A 21,489-nucleotide genomic window follows, 5' to 3' on the forward strand; every position below is an offset into this window, starting at 1 on the left:
GCTATTATAGTTTGATGTCCATCTGTATGATCCTGCAATAGACTTCTTTCAGAATCTTGCATGATCAGCTGACTTGGAGCATTCCCATCATCACCTCTGCTGTCTTTATTGGTGTCACACAAGCTTTGTTTAGGCATAACCTGAAGAAAATAATAAGCTTAAAATGTTACCTCAAATCATGTGCATGCACCTGTTGCAAATTCTGATCCAATGACATAATCATAATGTGTTAATTTTAATGACATCCACGTATACATGTGGTATTTGAACCACTAATACAAAACGCTTACATTTTATACAGGATTGTGAACCGCATGCACATACGCAATACCAGCCAATATAGCGTGGATTAATTGTATCAAATCATTTGACCTGAACAAATTTTGATCATTGAATACACATTTAATAGGGCTTCAATACTTACACACTGTTCACTGTTCACAGTGCATGTATTATTGTATACAGGTTTTGTCATACACAATGTTGCCAGAACCTTTCAATGCCAAAGTGTGACACACTGGGTGCGGCAAATGTGCCACAAAGAGCCCAATTTTTAGTGTATAGAAAATCCAAAATATTAATTGGGCCGAAGAATACTTGATTGAATTGAATCATTATCCCAAACTTGTTTTCCGCATTTGCCTGAAGAGATTCTGATTATTTTTTTTAAACCTCAATTTTGAAGGAATATAAAGTACACCAGATGCAACTTGACCTCCCCCTATAAAAGTTTTGTCAAAAAAGTGTCACATTTTGTATCAAAATTTAAGTACGGGTCAAACATAAGAAATGAACTTGTTAGTTGAAAACTTCTCTCAAGGTTCACTTTTTTTGATAAAAACATTGAAATTGGCCATTTTTTGAAGGAAAAATTCACAGAAGGTCCACCTTTTAGCTATCCACCCCCCAAAATAAATCTGGCTACTCTACTATTTACAATGCTGCATTTCAACACTAGGCACAGACAGCCAAGCCTGTACATACATAAAACTTATTGGGGGTGGGGTGGGACTTCAAAAAAGTGGACTTTTTTTCAATGAAAAGTGCATTTTTTGTAAAATGTGGCCCTAAAGTAAAAATAAAAAACCTAAAAATTGCCCTTTTTTGGACTTTTTGAACAGGCCTACCCTATCACTAAAAAGTGGACATTTTGTTAATTGTTCTCCCACTTTTGGAACTTTTTATCCAAAAAAAAACCAGCAAAAAGTGTAGCAAAAGTGGACCTTTGTGGATTGGGGGGGGGGGGGATGCCGAGGATGCCATGGCCGCCCCACTTTTTGAGAAATTTGTTATGTTTTTCTTTGTATCTTTATTTCAATATGGGCATAGATGTGTAATTTGACCGCCCCATATTGATATTTGTGATGGCCGCCCCACATTTTTCGACCTTGCTACGGCCCTGATATGATAACAATGGCAATACTGAGAATGCATTGGTAGGTAGTGAAATTGGAGGTCAAAGTGGCAACCCCCTGAAGCCATCCACTGATACATAGCCCAATTGGGTGGCATATTGATGACAATGGCAATACTGAATGCATTGGTGACATTGGGGGTCAACCTTCGTGCACTGGTAGTCATGAATGTATACCAATTGGTAATTTTCACTCCTGATAATTTTTCACACATGGTCAATTTCAAACAGGCACATAATAACTATTTCCTCAGTCATATATTTACCATAATATATTTGTGGCATGAATTGTTCATGATAATTGGCCCTGTAATTCGCTGTCTAAGTAACGTAATAAATCGGATTAACTACCATAGCAATGGATGAATACAATCATAGGCCTTCAAACATGTCATGTTTGAAGGCCTATGATACAATTAGACTATTTCGCCCTGCACTACCAGCAGGTTGCACTGATCACCTGTGTATGTCTGCAATCATAGTTTTGAATACAATACCGCTCTTTTCAAAGATACTTAAATCTTACAGGTGCGAGTGATCAGAATGATACTGGTTCAATGCATAGGTACTGTTGTAGTGCAAGGCAATATAGTCAAAAATTGAATTCACCCATTGCTATGGTAGTTAATCAGATTATTACATCACTTCGACAGCGAATATGGCTAACTTCAGGCATGTACGCAGCGGGTGGGTGTATAGGTGCGACCACACAGTTTTTTCTGTTTTTTTGGTAAAAAATGTCCACGTTTTAGGGAAAAGGTCGCCTTTCCACGAAATTGCCCACCCCAGGAAAAGGGTCCACTTTTTTCAAATAACAGCACCCCCCCCCCCAAAGCCTGGCTTTAAATATTATACCCATTTCATCAGTGTATACATGTAGGAAGGAGCATTTAGAGCACTAATTTTCTGTTTTTCCTCAAATTTACTAAAAGTTTGCTCAAGGGGTGTGTTAACTTATTCTTAAACAGAACCAAAATGTAGTTTTCAATCAAAAGGCCCAGGCAAAAAGTTGCGATCTTTAAGTGTAAAACCACATGTAAAAAATTTGAACCAGAGAAGATATCTACCCCCTTCCCAGAAAACTTTGCAACATGATGCATCACTTCATTACATCAAATGACACTCCTGTGTAGGGGTGTATGTGTACATACTTTGTACAGGTTCACTTTGTTTTCTTGTTGATGGGCTGATAGTCAAGAAAAGTCTAAGAAATAAACATATTTTGCAAGATCTTGATGTGCTCTGTCATTTTATCATTATTGATCCATGTTGCACTAGATGGCAAATCAGTACATGAAATTATAATGAGAGAAATACAAGTTATGGGAGTTATGGGTAGTGTAAGATAGATCTCACTAGGATCCAGAACATGTTCATCTATCAGGGCTCGGTTCTATAACCCGATACAATTTGCACATTCACTGAATGACCTTTGAAAATTTGAGTACAAAAACTCATACTCTTCAACTTGAGGTCAAATTTTGCACTTTGATTGTTTTATTGAGGTTATTGAACAATGCCATTAGGATGAGGCCATTGTGGTTCATAGTGTCTTCTCTGGTTTTGGGCCATCTAGGGCACTATTATTGCATTTGAGACCTGGAGAGAACCCTGAAATTATGGGGAGACCAACTGTAATCACACAAATATACTCCCTGCAAAAAAACTGTACTGCAGTGTTGCGACCAGTGGCGGCGCTACAGGGGGGGCAAGGGGGCATTTGCTCCCCCAAATATTTTTCTTGCACCCCTCCACTTTTGAGGCAAAACCCCCCAAATTACGTGAGATTTCCACTTTTTGCAGCAATTTGAGGCAAAATTGGTTGATTTTGCCGCCACTGGTTGCAACATGCTATTGATTGGAGCTTAACAAATTTTAACACTGGGTTTTAATAATACTGTTGTTTCTTATTCTTTTTTTAATTTTTTCGTAAAATAAATAACCCTATAAATGACACTTTCATAGACTTATTCCAAGTTACTTTTCAGCTAATCCCTGGGGCTAATTCCTACAGATTTCATATATTTTCAGATTTTCATGGTAATCAGTGAATTTTCAATAACAATTTTCAGGAACCCAAAGACCATGCATGATTGTTTTGATTATATCTATATCTGTTTTCACAATATGGGACTCATTTTGCATGATTGCATCGCATTACATCATGCCCACTTGTTATTTCTTCTCATGCTGTGTAGGCCTATAGTCTATATTGGGTTATAGATTCAAAAATGGGTTCATCAGAACACGCTCCAGCAAGTTGACCTATTAAAAGCCCATTCATGTACTTTTTCTTTTAAAAACTTATCACATACATGTAAGTAGTCCCACAATGTCAGGACTAGGAATCTCAGTGTCTCCCTTGCTGTAAGGTTTTTAGTTGCGTAATTGGTTAAGGGGGAATATGCCTTTGGAAGGGGTTTTATAAGAAATGATATATTTATAGAAAGGGAAACATTACCTTTCTTTTGCTTTTTGTTTGACATCAATCGGAGCTTCTGTTCAAAAGTTACAGTCAAAAATGTAACTTCGTAAATTAGAATCTCTTATGTATTTTATTGTTTTTCAACCTGCGATATTTCTTGTGTATTTTATTGTTTTCTCAAGCTGTGATATTTGATTTTTCCAATTTAAAAATGCATATCTCAAAAACTAATTAAGCTTTTAGTTTCAAATTTTCATAATCATTTGTGAAAATTCAATTTCTTCTTTTTCACAAAATATTAAAATAGAATAGTGTTTCTAAACTATGGAAATAATTAAAAAACAGTGTTTCTATACATAATTGCCGATATCTCAGAAGTGAATTTTAACGACGCGTCATTGCTGCGCGCAGGATTTCTCAAAAACGATATGCCCTATGGAGATGGGATTAAAAGCAAATTAAAACATATTAGTTAGGCTATAAAATGAACTAAAAACTTTCCATTTGTCCTATAGGAACCTATTTTTTGGGGGGTCATTGTCCTAAAAAGTAAAAAAATAATTATTTTTGCCACCTGGGAAAGATAGGTAATTTTCCCCTTTCTTTAAATATATCATTTCTAATTTAAGCCCTTGCAAAGGCATATTCCCCCTTAATTAAGCCACATTAAATTATATAAAAACAGGAAAAAATATGTTCCAACTGCCCTGCATGGAACCAGGGAAGTGATGGAACCAAAGGATGGATCCATAAGGATTCAACTGTGTCACACTAGCAAATGATAACAACATCCAATGGAGGAATACATTGTAACAGATGTGTATACACATGGTGTAAGTTAAAATAAAAAGATATTTCAAAAAGATATTCTTCTAGGGACAAAGAAGTAGAGGCCAGCTCTTTTTTATCCCTAGAAAAGGAAGTTTCATCTTTTTGAAATGGCAAGTTTTTAAAACTCTGTTTATACATGTAGTACTACCTTTTGTGCTATTCCTCCATTGGAAGTTGTATCAGATTTTGTTTCTTTTCGCATTAAATTATAAAAACTTACTGCAGTTAGTCACACCGATTGCCAAATAGCAGGAATTTCTGCACTTTCCCTTTTAAGTTTGTCATCCGCACCGGTTGGTATAGTCTCTGGTTTGTGGCTATACAATATACGCACTTAAATATTGAAAGTCAGTGTGCTTGTGTTTGGTAAAGTTTTTTTAATCTTCCAAGTGGTGTTTGCATTGACGGGGGGGGGGGGGTACTCAAGTTTGGTTTTGGTAGGGACGTGCCGCTGAGAATTTGAAAGTAGACCCATAAATTTAGACCCATTGAAATACCAAAAGTCAAAATTTTCGACCGAATTTAACCCAAATTGTCTTAGTTTTTACAAATTTTCCCAAAATGTTGGGAAAATTTTGGCTAGATTAAGGAAAAATTGGGATATTTTCCTAAAAAATTGAGAAAATTGAGAAAAAAGGACCCATTCATATACCAAAATAGGCTTTGAAAAAGGGGTCATTGATAAACCAAAGGGCATTGATATACCAAAAGGCCAAAATGCTACCCATATTTGCGGCACGTCCCGTATGGTCATTTGTACTGAGTAGCCCCCGGCATTGACTCACTAAAATTTCATTTAAAGCCTGCAAGCCATACAGCCTAAAAGCCATAATGCATGATTTATGTCAAATTTTAATTTTCTTGTTCTTTACCCAAAATAACTGAAATAATATAGTAGTAGGCTATTTCCAAACCTGTAACTTTTGTTTTATTACAATGATTTTTTTCAAACATAGTGACTCCAAAACAGTTCCTTTTGGTTCTAATACAATGTAGTTAAAGAACATTCAATCAAGGCTACTATTATACATCAAATTATTTTCCTAAAATTTTATATTCATTTTAAGTTCAGATTTCCGTAAATTTCCTAATATTTCCCAAATGGGAAATATACGATATCTCCGGAAGGGAAGGTGGTATGAAGGTCAGACAACTACCAAAATTTTTACCTACTATAATGTTATGCCAATAATTAAATTTCAGCCAGTTGGTGTTATTATCAAACATGCATTTAAATTATCAAGCAAAATCATGGACTATTTTCCTATGGCTATTCCCCCCCTAAAATAATTTCATTCAATTTTACTGAAAATTTAAATTAAGCTAAAAATTACTTTACATTGACTTACAGATTTGGTGTCCATATGATTATCTAAGCGGGGCACCCCCGTCAAGTCGTTTCCGCTATTCATTGACGACTCGGACCTGACACCACCCACGGCTTTAACCTAAGAAATAAATAGAAGAGCCCAGAAATGGTCATTTTAAGATTTAACGCTTAAGGGTTTGTAATGGACGTACATTTACTAAACAGGCATTAATTAATTAGTCCATCAATTTGGTTGATAATTTAAAAGGATGTTGCATTTGATTTCCACACCCACTGCTTAGGAAAATTTTGGCATTCCAACTAAATTGAAAAATAATTCCGGATCCAACTATTTTCTTCCATAAAATGCGAAAGATTTTGGAATTCAAACATTTTCTTCTTCGTCAACTTGTGCAAAATTCAACTGGATTCTATCAATTTCAACTGGAATTGAACATAAAAGGAGCAAAAATTACAGCTCAACTAGAATTGAAATGACAGCAAAATCTTCCACAGGGCAGTGTGAGGTTTAAATGGAATAGCCCAGTTAAAGTTCCAATAATTTCATGCAAATTTTCTTGCAAACAGCATTGAAGTAAACTTAACAATATTGCTGAAGCAAAAACATTTTGGTGACAATTTAGTTTACCTAAATTTTAGATTTTGTAAAATATTTTTCAGTAGACTGGACTAACGGCAAAAAAAAAGAGGTTTGTCTCAAAGCTTGTGTGCGCATTTGTAAAATCGTGTGATTTGAAAAGAATTTTTTTTTTATTTCAAACTTTTTCAAAAATTTTTACCAAAAAAATTTGGCAAAAATCAGATTTCCCCCCCTCAAAATACCATAGTTGGGGGGGGGGGGGGGGGGGTCGCATTTCGCATTTGTTTTCAAACCACTCGTGAGCTTTGAGACAAACCTTTACAACTACATTCAAAATGCAATTTTTTTACAAATCATGCATTTCCCAATATTATCCTCAACAAATTGTCACCAAAATGGAAAAAAAAAAAAAAAATTAAAAAAAAAAATATTGAAAAAGTTTAACAGCAAACAACAGTATATAATATCAAAATTCCTTTCTTTATTTTGTGAAAAGTTTTCTTGTACAAAAAGAAATGAAATTTACACTTTTTACAATGTGTACATGGTAAACAAAGAATACAGATTACCGGTGGCTGCAAAGTTAGCATCAATCTATGTACAATCTACAATGTACATGTAAATGTACATCATTCATTTAAATTTTAACATAAAGTACAGATAAAGAGAGCGAAAACAAAAATATATCAACATTGCAGAAAATTACTCAAAAATATTATTCTTCATTTGTTCAACTGCACATTTCTTGTGAGAATGACTTTTTGGCAACACTAGACAGCTACATTATGTGGGCTGCTTACAATAGGTGAAAAAGTACCCTTCGCCTAGGAGGGTATATTTGTACATTGCTTGTGTACTCAGGAACGCAAATGCTTGTAAACAAGAATGGGCCCAGGGAATGGGCTAATATTCTAGTTGAAGTCCATACACCCCCTTGTCATGGAAGACACACCACACAGATTTCAAATGGAGCAACCCATTCAGGTAACCCCATTTTGAAGTCATACTCCCTCTAAGATTAAGGATTTGTCTTCCTTAAGAGCTGATACTAGTAAACCAACAGCTTACATGTAGGGGGGCAGGGTGAGATTTAAAAGTATACTAAAAAGAGGCGGCAAGTTCGGTAGCAAAATGGATGTTTTGATTTAGATTTTTCCATTAAAAATGCACAGATATTCATCGTTTTTTTTTGCTAATATTACCAGTTTTTATTGTTATTTTTGGAAAATTACAATAATGAATTCAAGTGAGGGTCAGAAAATGAAGTGAGGGCGGGTGACGGAAACTCAATATTGACTTTCATTGGCCTAAAATTGACTAAATTCTTGACTACTTCAACAAAATTGTGCAATATTCGCTGAGTGGTATAACTTAGCTCTAGCCATAGTGCTAAATTACAGCTAAGTAGTTGGCTCCAAAACTCAGCTTAGCCATAGTGCTAAATAAGAGCTTGTGCTAAATTACAGCTAAGTGGTTGGCTCCAAAACTCAGCTGCTGCCCACAAACGTGACAACCACCCACTGAAGCTTACAACCCTGATTGGTATGGATTTCAGTTCTGGAATAGCCCAAAATGTGGCAAAATAAATAAGCCCTACTAAATACTATCAGCTCATAAAACTTCCCTCCTAAGGTCAAAAAAAATAATGGTTTGTCTCAAATCTCACGAGTGGTTTGAAAACAAATGCGAAATGCGATTTTTTTTGATTTTTTATTCCGACTTTTTTCATGGTATTTGGAGAAAAAAAAATCAGATTTTCACTTTAATTTTTCTGGAAAAACTATAAAAATGGTTTTTTTGGAAATAAAAAAATTCTGCATTTCTTTTTTTCCAAATCTCACGAATTTACAAATGCGTGCGCGAGCTTTGAGAGAAACCTCTTTTTTTGGCCTAAACATGCAAAAATTGCACAAATTGTATAAAAGTCATTATCAAATAAACAGATAATAAATACCATAAAACTTTCTTCTTTATACTCTACAAATCTACTTATTACCATTTTGCATATATAAAAGGAATTTGCACAGATAGTGATTTTAAGCCCAAATACAAACACTTGTCTGGCTCACTTCCAACACTATCAAAACTGGATTGCATTATGACCTGACCTTCACTTTCAACAACAAATATATGAGAATAGAAAAAAATACATATGGCATTTGTTATATTCATTGTGTATGGTTTTAAAATCGTATATCATGTAGTTTATTTTAATGATATTATGTGCCATGAACCATGATATAGGGAAATAAAGTCACAGGCTTTGAGCACAGTCCCTAGATTTCAAGGAAATACTAGGCGACGTGTGCAACAAATCCCACTCCTTGAAATGTTAAGGTGAGCTGTCGGGTGTGCCATAAACTGCACTTGTGTCCGATTCTGTAATGCGAGCTATAAATCACACTAGTGTACCTTAAAACTCAAAGCCTGCAGTCGTATCAAGCAAAATCATTTTTCAGTTTTGGGTTGTAAATCTCCCTTTTCAATATACCGTAATTAAAAACAAATGCCAGATATGCAAAAGCCTTATAAATTGAACCGCCAACTCCTGCCACAATCTTGGATTTTTATGTTGCTAAAAGCAATGGAAAACACAAAATTGAGCAACATATATATCTTGAAATCAATTTAGGCCAAAATAAAAAATAAAAAGTTTGTCTCAAAGCTTGATGCGCGCGCATTTGTAAAATTGTGTGATTTGAAAAAAAAGAAATGCAGAATTTTTTTTTTTTTTTAAAAAATTTAGTTTAGTTTTTTCGGGGAAAATTCGGCGAAAATCAGATTTTGTTTCTCAAAATACTATAAAAATACCATTATACCATGTCGGGAATTAAAAAAACCTAAAAAAAAACGCATTTCGCATTTGTTTTCAAACCACTCGTGAGTTTTGAGACAAACCTTTTATTTTTTTGGCCTTAAGTGACAATGACCAATTTGTTTGACTACTTCCCGTATTTGGAGGTCCTTTTCAAGGCAACAATGACTACATTGGGGTGTATATAGTACAAAACAAACTGAAATGTGAAAGGTTTGTACATGTAGTTTTAAAACATTCAAAGGCAAAAAAGGTGCATGTTTGGCCTCAATCAAATGACCCTTATTTTGAACTAGAATTACGTGGTTTGTAATTAAGGTGGCCCCCACAATAAAGGTTGGAATATATGAAGAATACTATCACAATACCCAAGTTTGAAGTTGATCGGTGATTGCGTTTAAGCTGGAGAGTGGATTAATGGAAATGTAGGCAAAATATGCAAATGAACTCATTAATATTCATAAATATGCAAATAAAATGACACAAACTATTTAGCACATCAGGCCAATCACCATATCCCATCACTATTCACTATACCAAGTTTGAAGTTGATCGGTGATTGCATTTCCAAAAATGGGAAAAAGTTTTTACTGTACAAAAAATACAGATCAAATTTCTGAAAATCCAGAAACAATTTTTTTCTTCAAGTCTATATTTTTGCATTCGAATTGACCAATTTGGCAAAAAACAATTTATCAATTAAACCCAGCCTTAACATGTAAATTAAGCACCACAATAGAGTATTACAAGTTACATATTATTTAAAGGCAGAGAGGCAACTACAGGTATATTTAATCAGTTAGCAGTTTTTCCCCAAGTACAAGGCCAAACATACACTTTTGTACTTTTAAGGCCAAGTAAAAAATAAACATGTTTCTCGTCCCCTCCCACTTCCTTTTTGGAGGCTGCTTCAATTTTAATTTAATTTTTATAAATTCAGTTATAACTTTTGAAAAAAAAAGATGTCTAGATAAAAAACACTTCTGGAAGGTTCTGTGATCATTAGAGGGGCATAACTATCAGAACAACGATATAAAAAAGGTCTCCTTATCAGGTATTATTGTATACAATACTTATACATTGGTATGCCGTGTTTTGTGATATGAACTGAGGAAATTCAATCAAAGAGTGTGCTGAAAGTTGAGGGAATATATCTGATATCATGTATGTTTGAAAGCACTCTACATGTACAAGGACAAACCTTTAGCCAACCTGTTATTTATTATACTACATTCTTGTTGTTGACAATCGTGATATCTGCGATAACATCCACTCCAGCAATGATAATCGTTGGGAGCACACGACAGGGAACACAGAGAACTGTCAGACCACCTGTGAATAATGTTATGATACATATAGCTTCAAATATGGGTATTTACACCTATTTTCGATAAAAAATAAAAAGCCCCTCCTCCTCCTTTTTTTAAAAACCCAGACGAGAAACATGTTTTCATTTTTACTATGGGAGAATGATTGCATACTGCTTGACAACTCTACACTGCACATGGTTGACATTATACAAAATATTGATAAAGAAAGAAAACTATTGATTTATGTAATGTGAAATACATCTAGGGTTATAACACTTGGATTGGAATTACCCAAATACCATTGTTAGGGTACTGCAGTGACAGGTCACATGTTCAATATAAAGAAATTTATTTTGGCTTTTGCAGCTTGATTGATTTTATTGAAGAAAAAAAAGCCCATGATGGCGACTGTGTTTCGGCACCACAGTTTAATATCAGGTTTATAAGTACACAGCCGTTTTTACGCCAAACGCTTGTCAAACAATTGCGAGCACAAACGCTTGTCAAACATTTTCAGAACGCCTGCAAACGCTTGTAAACGCTTTGATCGCTAAATGTTTGTCAAACGTTTGGCGAAAGCGGCTATGTAAGGCAAGTAAATTCTGGAAGATTGTGTATTGTATTAAGTTTGTAGCACATATTTTTGCAAATAAAAAAGTTTTCAAGTGGCAAGATTTTTCACTGATTCAAGTTAGACCCATGTCAATAAAATTCCGATATTTTTTAATTTCTCGGTTTAAAAAAAATTCTATCCATGAGAAGTTGCTAAATTTGAAAACAATGTTTTTTATAACATGGGCATGCTGTAATTTTCTGTTTAGCACTACAACAAGTTTATCTGGCAAGCTATTTGATTTTGCAATTTTCAAACCCTCAATTTTCTCAAATTTTGCATTGATTTTGGCCCAGCCATGGGTACCCTGCTTGCTACATGTATAACCCTGGAAAAAGCTAAGCTTTGTAGGGGACTATAAATTATATATTAAACCCTTATTTTATTTAGAACTTTTAATCCCCATTTTGTGAATTAAACAGACCCATGTTATATTCCATACATGCCACACCACATACCAATACTGTACATGTATTACTAATAGTAATACATTGTAGTATATCCTGTTTTAGTTGTATGAGCTTGAAGCAATACATACACAGCCTTATCAATAAATACAATGATATATTTACCATACAGTTCTGCTAGCTGCACACACATCACATCCCCTTTATTACATACATTAATGCAATATAATCCCAATAGGTCATGTGTTATAGATCTGGGTTAACACCAGCATGAACATGATGAACTGGTTGATGTCATCACCAGGTACATGACTGAATTTATTCCTACTGGATGCTGCAAAGTTGTGCTAATGCAATAAATGTTCAAAATGGAAGCAGCTAGCATGTGAGCATGAGCTGTGCAGCAGTGCCAACGCAATCCACGCAATCCACGGGCATTGCATGGCTCTCTACTATTGCATACACACTTCTGCAAGACCTAGTTGGGCTCAAAGGTCAAATTGACTTCCTGACTTTACATAATCTGTTGGGGATTTTATTTTTGTGGCGATTTAATTTTCACAAATGCTGAAAATCAACATATGCTTTTAGTCAGAGACACTTGCTGTGAATTAATATTATACATATATGATCAAAAATTATGTAATTTGTGCATACTGTACCAAAGAGATCATGCATGGACAATTCTGGAAATGAAAAATAAATGTACAACATTTGCAGCTAATGTGCACTACTGTGCAGCACTATTAAGGGGCTGTGCAATAATTATGAGCCCTGGGGAGGGTAAAATGGGGGAGCAATTTTGGCCAGCCGAGAGGGGAAGGGCAAGCAATTTTGGCAGACATTCATGCGTTAACTAAGACGCTCTAAAAAGGCCGTAAAAAGGCTTAGGAAAACAGTACGGAAACGCATTAATATATGCAAATTTTCCTGCTCGCTACACATTGCAAATTGGGATCCCAAAAATTTGGCATGCACAATGTGGGGGAAAAGATTTTTTGGCAGACCAAGAGGGGGGGGGCTCATAATTATTTCACAGCCCCAATATTTTTTTTTAATTTTCGAAAAATGTCCTTTAGGCCAATGGAACTCGATTATTAGTTTCCGATTGGATGTTTGAAAAAAAGGACGAGGTCACTATTTCATTATTCATTATTCGGTCTCTTTTCATTATCCATTATGTCAAATCAATGATTTTATGAACAGCTTTCTCCAAATGTAGGTACCCCACCAGTACCAAAGTATATATTGTTGATGAAAGACCATTTCAGATCATCAGACATCATTACAGACATTTTGCAACAGATTGAGAAAAGATTTTTTTTTTTTTTTTTAAAATGAAAAGAAATTTGCAATTTTTGTAATCACCAGAACCACGATGAGGTAATCCGTAAATTTCCATTATTTACCACATCCTCTACCCCTACAACTAAGAAAAACTACTGATTATGATCAGCAGGGTATGTCAGACATTTTGAGAGTTTCAATTTTGATTAGTTCCATCTCAATTTTCAGATATTTGACTTTTTTATAAAAATAATGAAAGTTTTGGTCCAATTGAAAAGATGATGCGGGAGGTCAATAGGAAACTAACAATCGAGTTCCATTAGCCTTACCTGTATCAAAAATTATTATGTAAATAAATTTGAAATTTTAGTTCAAAGTTGATCTCATGTGGAGATTTTCTGGCAGGCTTAAAGGGGGGGGGGGTAAGCCTATTTTGGCACAGATTTATGCTCACATCACATGATTAAACAATTGGCAGGTCAAAAGCGGAGGCAAATGTTTTTGGGAATGTTTTTGTTGCTTTTTTATAGGGTCAAAAGCAAAATTCAAACCATACCGATTCAAAACTGACCGATTCAAGAACAGCCCACTGCCCTATCTTACCAGTCTTTTAAATGAACTACCCTCCTATACTTCCTAAATCACTCATTTTTGTTGTGCTAGCTGTTTGCATGATTTTCATCCGTGTCTTTTTAACTTTTATTAAAGTGCAGGTTAGCTTGTATATGCTCAGTGAAAACCTTTCACCAAAACAGTGTGCAATATTCATGTATCATTTCAATCAATATAAAAGTTTTTTGTGCAATAATTGAGCTACTTACCAGTGCACTACTCTTACCTCTTTGACTTTTTATGAATTTGATTTAAATTGTGTTTTTATAATCCCTTTTTCTTTTAAATATGTTTTTTGATGTAGTAATATATTACTTTGAAATTGTCAAAAATTGTCACTAAAATTGCCAAATATAAGGTTAATTTGATCAGATCAGATGAGTGAGTGGTTTGTGTGTGTAGCATGTGGCAGTGGCGTAGATTTCTTTTTTGACATTGGAGGGATGGGGTAGGAAAAAGACAAACTTTCTTGAAATTAAAGTGAATCCAGCACATTTTGGTTGACTATGTTTTTGGTATATATGCGCAAAGCGCGCAATTTGTTTGCCCTATTGAAGCTAAAATGGCGAAATATGGTGCAAAATGGGAACAAGTTGGTGCGAATAAGTCATTAGACAATGGTATGATTGTGCAAGACCTTCCAGGATACTTGGTATTATAAATAATAGTGAATGACTATTAAATTTAACATGACCCCCCTTATCATATAAAATAAAATCACATAACCCCCCCTGTTTGTCAAAGTGAAAATCACATAACCCCCTACATTTTTCCCGGCCCCCTCCCACATTAATAATGAGCGGTCCCTAATATAGTATCAACCTATTTTATTTTGTAAATTAATACTAAAAGTGGAAAATTTTTGCACTTTTTGTGTTTCAAGAAGAAAGAAGCTACCGGGAAAATAATGTGTGAATATCCTTTTGAGTACTAGTATAGTACAATGTATGGAAGTATAGAATTGCAAATTTAAAAACAAGTGAAACGGTTAAAAATGGGCAAAGCGTGAAAAATTACACACCATGCATTGTTTGTAAAATTTTTACTTTTACAGTATGCAACAAAGATAACAACCACATGTGGACTTTTGGCCCTGCAGACCCAATTCCATATTTGTACTGTGTATCATCATAGACCATTTAAATGGTCTATGGTATCATTCGGCACTATTAGGACCAGATATCCTAGATAAGGCTAGGCTTACACAAACAAAAACAAGTTTGTTTCCTCAAATGCTTCACAAAAAATTCTTGTTTGTTTACAATCAATTTAGACCCAGTTTCTTGAGATCTTTTTTTTGTAAACCTACATGTACAATCTATAGCTGAATAAGCCAATGGGCCCTACTGTCTTTCTTACAAAGCATCTAATTGGTTAATTACATGATATAATCATCCCTATAACCAATCAAAATAGAGCTTTTTAGGGCCTTTTGCAATAGCTGCCCTGTAGACATGACCATTTCTGTACACATGACACCTGGCAGCTTTGCATATATTTGAGATTGAAGTATTTTTTGATTCTGACCCCCGCACACTGTACTTTAATACAGTATGTCCAGCACCTCCTGGGAGATACTGAAGGGATGCTGCAGCCAAACAAAATTGTTTCGCTTGCCCAAGATCGCAACAGTTGGAGAAAGCTTGTAGTCGCCTGCTCCGTAGCCGACTGATGATGATGATGACCCCCATGCATCTGGCAACTTGGTTAGGGGCTGTGCAATAATTATGAGCCCTGGTGGGAGGGAAAAATTGGGGGCGAGCAAGAAATTTTTGGCAAGCCGAAAGGGGGGGGGGGAAGCAATTTTTGGCAAGCCAAAAGGGGGGAGCAATTTCTTGGCAAGTGGAGGGGGCAAGCATTTATGGGCAAACATTCATGGGGCGCCTTTTAAAAATGCTCTAAAAAGGCTTACAGAAACGCTTAAATATACCAAATTTTCCTGCTCCCTGCTCTTGCAACATATCTAGACCATAGGTTTGTAAATTGGGATCCCCAAAATTTGGCACACAATCCACACATAAAGGGGGATGGGGGGGCAAAGAATTGTTGGCACCCAAGAGGGGAGTGGGGGTGGCCCTCATAATTATTGTACAGGCCCTAATTGGTACACTTACACCAAGCAACATCTTACATTTTAATATCATTACATTATTGTATATAAAAATGGTGCCAGAAATGTGTATTGTCTATTGGTGAAAAAATGGGTTGTTCTAGGCCTACTTGTAGAGAAAACATTTAGTTTTATGAACTAAATTAACAAGCTAATTGAAAAAACAAATATAAATTGCCCAGTTCTATAATTTGCATAGACTGTGGTCAGAGGATGCACCATTGAGAATACCATAACACTTTGGACCAAAGAGTTGCTTAATGCTTATTAGGCCAAGGAAAGTTGATTTTGAGTTTCCAGTCACCCGCCCTCACTTCATTTTCTGACCCTCACTTGAATTCATTATTGTGATTTTCCAAAAAATACCAATGAAAACTGGTTATATTTGCAAAAAAAATTATGAATATCTCTTTATTTTTTGTGGAAAAATCAAAATCACTTACATTTTGCTGTCAACCTTGCAGACTCTTTGTAATATACTTTTGAATCTCATTTGGGCTAAACATCCATCTTCAAGTGAGTGAGCAGCAAATAACACATTTTACATGTGTGTTGGTCATGTAATGAAAGGCAGACAAATAATGAATAATGAATAATGAAAAAGTTACCTCACTTGTTTTCAGAAATTATGTGACGGGAAACTCAAAATTGACCGTTAGGGGCCTTACAGGCATTCCATAATGCTTTTCACCACTGAGCCATTGACTTTTTGGAAGCATGTGCTGTTTATCAGGTCACACCCTTGATTTGGTAGCCCAATTAGTCGATTTTTGAATTGTAATTGTCCCGCATCTTACGGCCGTTTTATTTCAAGACTATTGGGCTACTTTTGACCTTGAACAGCAAAACGCTAATTTTAGCCCATTTTCAGTGAATTTTGCTACAAAAATAACAAATTAAGTTTTTGTAGGTGATATTTTAGAAAACAATACAATTTTGTTTTATGTTTTCCATTTAGTTTTTGAAGAGGTTTTTATGGGTCATAGGTGAGAAAATGGTCCTAAACAGAGAGTAAAATAATGGTTTTTTTATGGGGCTGATATCAAAGCTCTTCAAAAAGCATACACTGTAAAAAAGCTGTGGAACTGTCAACCAAAGACTAAGGCACTAGCCCCTCACAAAAGTATTGAAAATATTTAAATTTTTATGAATAGCTTAAAAGTGAAGGATAAGTCAAATAAATTCCATTTATTATGTACTTTTCCATATGAAAATTGGTAAAGAAAACAGCAGTACAATACAAAATGTGTAGCATAGCACTTATGATTGTGTGTAACTGCAAGTAAGGTGTTGCGATATTTCAATGTAATGAAAAATATCAATGTTTTATCTATTAAGGCAGCTGTGTACTCTCAGACATGCATGTAGTAAAAGTGCAATAACTTTGTAATTATTCGCGCAAGACATATAAAAGTATACATTTTTATGAAGGCAAGACATCAATGAATCTTAATATAAATATAGATTTGGTGTAAAAACAACAATTATGAAGAAAATCACCAAAAGGTGAGTTTTTGGCAATATTTGTTTCGGTACATCATAACAAAAAAAACACTCTTTTCAAAATATTTTATTTTGTTTTTATCTCAATAGTGAGGCTCCATTCCAAAAACGTTTTTTTAGTTTTTTTTATATTAGCCTTATTTTTTGAGATATTGACCATATAAGGCATCAAAATGAACTTTTTAAAATTCACAAACGCCTATTTGCACAAAATGATGCCTACAATCGGAAATAGACCAAAATATAAAAAAATGGGAAAACCGTTTCTCGAATCGATCATGCTTCTTACGATGATCATATTTGCTTACATATAGATGCTGTATTTATTGAGTTATCGTAGTACCTAAATCGTCATTTTACCGAGAAAATGAACATTGAAATAATGGCCGTTGAAGTTTAAAGTGGTCACATTTTGCACTTTCATCGAATCTCACAGGAGAATGCGGCAGTTTTCGTTTTTCTACCTTACATTACATGAACATCGCGTAAATACACGGCCCCTTGAGAAGTTTGAGCGAAATCCATTCATAACTTGATATTTAAATCGGGGGAAAGAACTTGAAAAAACCCATATTTTATCAGCTAAAACGGAGCCATTTGAACACTAGGTTTTTGTGAAATCAACGCTTTTCCTTAAGATGCGCGCGCATGCAGATGAGCGTCGGCGTATGTAGCGTGTTTGTGCGTTAACAAATTGCGCGATACGCGAACGCGATGCGTTGTTATTGCGCGGTACCCTGCTGGTACAACAACGATTTTCTTTGCTTTTCAATTTCAAACACGAGTGGAATAGTGAAATAAAATCCTTAAAATATTGCAGTTGGAGTTTACAAATCTGGATTTTCATTCCTTGTATTTATAAAAACATAAGGTACAAACATATCAAAAAAACTCAATTTCGCGAAAGAAACAATGTCTAGAGTACACAGCCGCGTTAACATTGAAATCATCAAATGTTTTTGACATAAAAAGGGAGGGGGGCACTGCCATTACAAGGTGGACACCATGCGAGGTCCAAACAACCCACTTCCAGTTTAGCTCAACGAGCTGTTATAGGAAGCCACCCACTGAAGACTATGGACTTTCAAAATGGACCTGAAACAAGTAATTATCCTACGATCTCAGAATACCCTAAACAAGTATTTTGTCATGTTTTCCCCACCCTAAACAAGTATTTTCAAATCAAGTCTGAAATCATACCCTTTTCAAGTAAGCTGTCATTAATGTTTTGCAAAAGATATGTTCTTAGCAATTACTTAATATATACTTTAAAGGATTAGTGGGATAATCCTGGGGTAGTCAGGGGATAATTATGTCCATGATGTTTCATTTTCATGATTAGTAAAATTATATACCCTTTACACACATCCAATCTGTTGTAAAAGTATACCCTTTTTTCCCAATTTTGACACCCTTTGCACTGTACGTGCGTACATCGCCCGTCCGTGAAAAACTACCCTTTTTAAACGCTTTTGTACACCAGCATGGTGTCCACTAATGGCAGTGCCCCCGGTTACATCTGTCAACTTTGTGCTCATTATGTTAGAGCGGGTCACAAATACTCAATGTAGTTTTCAATGTTTTTATTTCAATGCCAATATTATCAGCTGTTATCGCAACAACTTAACTGTAAGTGTCTGAACAGACACTCCTCCAAAATTGACTAAATAAGTTGATTAACTGTGATATGCACATTACAATAGCTTACAATACTACTGCCCTCTCTAGTTCACTTCACTGTATGATAATAGTACATGTAAACCATAGAATTCCGTCTATACTACTGCCCTCTGCCCTCTCTAGTTCACTTCACTGTGAATAATAATACCATAGAATTCCATCTACAACAAGCATATATTATGCTAAAGCCAAGAATTTTCCAGATTATGGAAATTCCAAAATCATGAATTCGAGGTAAAGCGGAAAACACATTTCTGAGAAAAAAAATTTAAAAAAAAGCAAAAATGACCTAGAAAAAGAAATAAAAGCAATTGAAAAGAAATAAATAAAATGCTATTATGAAATGGGTCTTCAAAATTCATCAAAATAAAGTAAAATCCGTCATAGATTTACCGTACAACGCCTGTCCTACCTCCCATTGCACCCATGATACCCAATCACCCATCCCAACTTTGCAACATCGCAATGATTCTTGTGAAATTTTATTATGTCAGAAATGTGCTAAAATTACAAAGCGGAATTTAGCATTTGTAAAGCAGAAAATTCTTGGCTTTAATATATGCCTCTAAAATGAGTGTTTTTTGATGAAAGGCAGACACCCTCCATAAAAATAATACAAAAAAATTGGTCTTACAAAATACATGTTTGTAGAGCATCCTGTATCAGTAATAGAGTTGCTCAAACCCAGTAAAAATTTTTGAGGCTGTCCAACTTTCGTCTCAAAAGACCACTCATTTAGAGGCATATGCTTGCAGATTGAATTCTATGGTGTATCGATTGTGATGCCATTTATTCCGTAAAGCTTCAAACTTATACGTAGGATTATTATTAAAATCGTAGGATTATTATTAAAATCGTCTTGCCACTCTGTGTTTTATGATACTGAGGCCCTGGGTTCGAATCCCATTGATACCACTTTTTTTTTGCAAAAACACATTTTTTTCTTAATAGGGAAGCATGAGAGAGGACATGTACAGGCCCGTAGCCAGGGGTGCGGGGATGCGATGCACCCCCCTAAAAACAAATAGTCTATGCCTTTTTGGTCGAAAAATGTCAAAATCTGCCCCCAGTCCAAAAAGGTCGAAATTTTGAAAAAAAAAGGTCCACTTTTTCAAAATCAGCACCACCCCCCCCCCCTCAAAAAAAATCCTGGCTACAGGCCTGGGCATGTAGTACTACATTGTGACATGCAGACAATTGTGACAAACACACAAAATAAGAGGGGGACCGAGTTGTTTCATTTACAAGTATTTTAGCACACTTGCAGATTTAGTGAATCGGTGATATCTTGTACATGGTTAATGGTTTAGAAAAGTCAGACTTTGGAAAAACAAAGGATTAACAACGAAATAGAATAGACAACTTCACAATATGTCTGTGAAATTACGTAACTCATCGTATGTGTTACCTTGTGATGCAAAAGTTAAGGTAGAGGGTAAAATGGAGACACATTGGGCTGTTCTAGAAATTTTCTACTGACCCCAAAAAAGAAGACATTGGGATTTCCCACACCTTTCCCCCTAAATACTGCTTGGGAATTCCAATCATGAAAAGTAAAAAAGAACATCCAATTTCCCATCCAGATGCACATTTTTGCCTTTTGGTGTAAATGCACATAAATCTCAATTCCCAAATGTACACTCTTAAATGTTTTGCTGGGAAATCCCACGGTTTGTTATGGGTGGCTTGGGAGATCGCATAATATTATGGTTTGGCGAAATCACTCATGGGAAATCCTCTATTTTTTTAATTTAACATTGTCATCTTTGGAGGGTGTGTGGACAATTTCTGGAATAGCCCATTTTTAGTATTGATTTTACAAAACATTTACAGTCACTTTATTCAAAGTATATTGCAACACAAGTCATGATCTTTATTCATTTTCTTTTTTCTGGCTTCAGTAAAGTGCTGAAACTTCTACTCGTATTTTAAAAGATGGTTGTATGAAAACATTACTTCATGCTTATGTGAAATTGAATCTCATCTGGCCAAATAAAAAAGAACAGTTTGTCTCAAAGCTGATGAGAAGTTTTAACATATTATTTAAAATATATATGGTAATTATAAAAATACAAAACAAGTTCAGTCTATTTTGCTACAACTGGTTTCGTGTACACTGTGACAGAAAGAAGATTACTTTCTTGAAAGAACTGATGTCACAGTTGCCAGATTCTTTTCATTCTAAATAATGTGCACTACATTTAAGCTGTAAGGTGATGAAAAAGCCATGTTCCCTTATGAGGTCGGTAAAGCCTTTTTTTATTATAAAAAAGCAAATCACAAAACCTGTAAATAAATTGCAATTCTGTTGCAATTTCTTCCCTCACTTCTCATTTTTCAGTCAAAATTAATCTTCTTCTTGCACCAAACAGCTGATTTTCTATGCATATAGCAGTTTTAGTCAAACTTAAGGGATCTGGAATGAGCGTTTTGAGCGTTTCGACAGTATTTTTATGGGACATGAGAGCACCTCAGACGTATCGAATTGCATTCTGAATACGAAGCATGTCTTTCTGATATCAAATAATTTTTTGAAAATCATGATATGATACAAATTTTATGACAAATTATA

At 35.0% G+C, this 21,489-nt stretch overlaps 1 long non-coding RNA gene across 1 annotated transcript; it reads right to left on the reverse strand.

Annotated features, from left to right (window-relative positions):
• Positions 1 to 32: 32 nt before the first annotated feature.
• Positions 33 to 12,508, reverse strand: LOC140160671 (uncharacterized). The gene is made up of 3 exons (XR_011860000.1): positions 11,891 to 12,508; positions 6,020 to 6,118; positions 33 to 140 (listed from the first exon to the last, which is right to left on the reverse strand). It is a non-coding gene; the product is annotated as an uncharacterized lncRNA (long non-coding RNA).
• Between the last annotated feature and the right edge of the window lie 8,981 nt (positions 12,509 to 21,489).

This window comes from Amphiura filiformis, chromosome 9 (assembly GCF_039555335.1).
Source record: "Amphiura filiformis chromosome 9, Afil_fr2py, whole genome shotgun sequence".
Lineage (NCBI taxonomy): Eukaryota > Metazoa > Echinodermata > Ophiuroidea > Amphilepidida > Amphiuridae > Amphiura > Amphiura filiformis.